The following is a 2,500-nucleotide window of genomic DNA, read 5'->3' as shown; positions in this document are numbered from 1 at the left end:
AACCTCGCTCCCAGGGCTCTTTGTCGATGAATGGAGATCCCAGGCTGGGAACGAGGTTGGTACCCTCGGTGGTTTCACTTCTTACCGGCTCCTAACACTTACTAAAAGGAAACCTCGCGATCGGTTAAACTATATTTAACACCCTGAAGAAGTCAGGCCGTGCCTGACGAAATATTGGTCAAACAAAAAAAGATATATCCTCACAACCATACGATCAGCCTTGCATAACTATTTTGTTTTTAGTCTAAATATTATTTGCTGGTTAGATCTCCCAAGATCCGGCACGTGTACTTTGTTCAGCTGGCCCTTGGACAAGAAACTGCCTACATTTATTAAGCTTTCTTCTGATGTATAGTTTGTTAGGATTTTATTGAAGCTAACGCGCGTACGAACTTTTTCCCGAAGGACACCCGCGAAGGTGGGTAGTAGCCTTAACAGGTGACCCAGTGATTTCATGTGTCTACTTATGAAGGCCAATTTCGATGTGTAATTTGCACTGGTATTACACTTTTTGCATTGTGTTACACTTGAACTGCACTGCTCTCAGCCAATTAGAATCGAGCAATATTTTCATGTATATTATTAAATATATTCATGAATGACTTGGCATACGCAATAAACCAAGGAAGAATTATTAACTATGCAGATCACAAACATCCATTGTACCAACAAAGATGCTCGTGTCGTTCAAAATAGCCTTTAAATCGATCTTGAAAAAGGCACATCATGGTTCATTCAGAAAGGTATGAAACCAAATCCAGAAAAATACCAGGCTATGGTATTTGATACCACAGCTACTTTGAAAATGTTGTGACGAAATTCATGATCAATAGCAGGACAAACGCATGAAAAACTGACATCTATTCGTTTTTTACAATAACAAAAAGGCAGAGGGGTCAAAATTTTAAAAGTCAAAACACGAGAAGAACGCGAGACAAAAATGCGAGAAACTTCAATTTTATTCAATCTGACGAGGGCAATATCGCATAAATTTATTTTATGCGTCTGTCCGCTTATTGACAATAAAAATTAGCCAATGAGCAGGCGAGAATTTTGCAGTCATTCTAAAAAGTTCTTAGTCTTTCAAGTTTCTTGAAAGTTATAACAAAACTCACACGTGGTTCAATTATACCCAGTGGCAGGTAACAACAATTATAGATGTACTTCGATATATTAAAATTCAATCCTAAACAAAAGACATCATCTAGGCTCTGCGGAATAAATGTAAGGATTTGTATGAGTTTATTCCCCAGAGCCTCGAGATGGCCTTTTGAGTTGGACTGAATTTTAATATATTGAAATTGGTCTATTCCAAATTCACCTGTTTGCCTCTTTTTTGAAAGCGAGTCCTCTTGTAAATCCACTAAAATGGTAATGGTTGAACATTTTTATCCAAATCAAGCTCATTTCATTTGAGTGGTTTCGCTGGAAGATTTGTTTTGAAGCGGAGCAAAACAACAAGTCGGACATCAGCTTTTGCAACGAACATGTTAATTAGCCATGTGTTTGTCACTTAAGTTACATCTTGTTGGCTGAGGATGCTACTTGGCTTGCTGACCACCCAGAATATCGCGTATTGTTGACTTTTTTCTTGCATTCCTACCTCGATCTCGTTCCTTTATAGTTTACCAAAGAAGATCGGATAGAGTTATTTTAGTTAAATTTTATTTTATCCTTTGTTCGCAGGGTCACCGTGGATAGCTAAACTTGCTCTCGTTAGCTTGGATTTTTTTTCTTGACTATTAAATCTTATCCAATCCGTGATCAATTTCATTGATCAACATTATATGGACGAAATGAAAGCATAATATTACTCGTGGTAATATTATATCTTATATCGCGGGTCAGGTTGTTGAAAAATGTACAAATTAAAATGCTGAAGTTTAATTTATCTTACAAATCCGACATGAAAACCATTAGGTAGAAATCTCTATCCTTCAACCTTCACCCTTTACCCCTTACCCTTACCCTTTACCCTTTACCCTTTACCCTTTATCAGTTACTCGTTACCCTTTACCCCTTACCCTTTACCCTTTACCTGTGAAAAAGCACTGCCGGCGACGCAAACGACTTTTTAATGTTTTAAAGTCATCGACGGTTCTTCTTTTCTTGTCGCTGTTTTCCCAGGCTCCCGAAAATTGTACCGGTTATTGACAACTAAACTTTTCGTCTGTGGCAACGCATTTCCTAACGTATGCAGTTGTCGATGTAACTTTAAAGGGAACTTAAGCATCGACGACGAAATGGCAGGACGACGACTGCCGGAAGTGAAATTTTCGTGCGCGAATGTTCTGCGCAGGCGCAAACTAGCTTGAACGTCGTCCAGGGATCGTCGACGACGAAATTCTTGTGGGTTTGGCGTTCTCTTGAAAACGTAAGTGCAAAACAATGCTTTTTGCTTATAAATCACTTTTGTTTCCCATTTTAAATGAGAAACACTGAAAGTAGAACCTTTGGGGTTCCCAGCTGGCCATTTGTTGAATTCGTATCGTCGATTCTT

Source organism: Montipora foliosa, chromosome 6 (assembly GCF_036669935.1).
Source record: "Montipora foliosa isolate CH-2021 chromosome 6, ASM3666993v2, whole genome shotgun sequence".
Classification (NCBI taxonomy): domain Eukaryota; kingdom Metazoa; phylum Cnidaria; class Anthozoa; order Scleractinia; family Acroporidae; genus Montipora; species Montipora foliosa.
Note: the sequence above shows the minus strand (reverse complement) of the source record.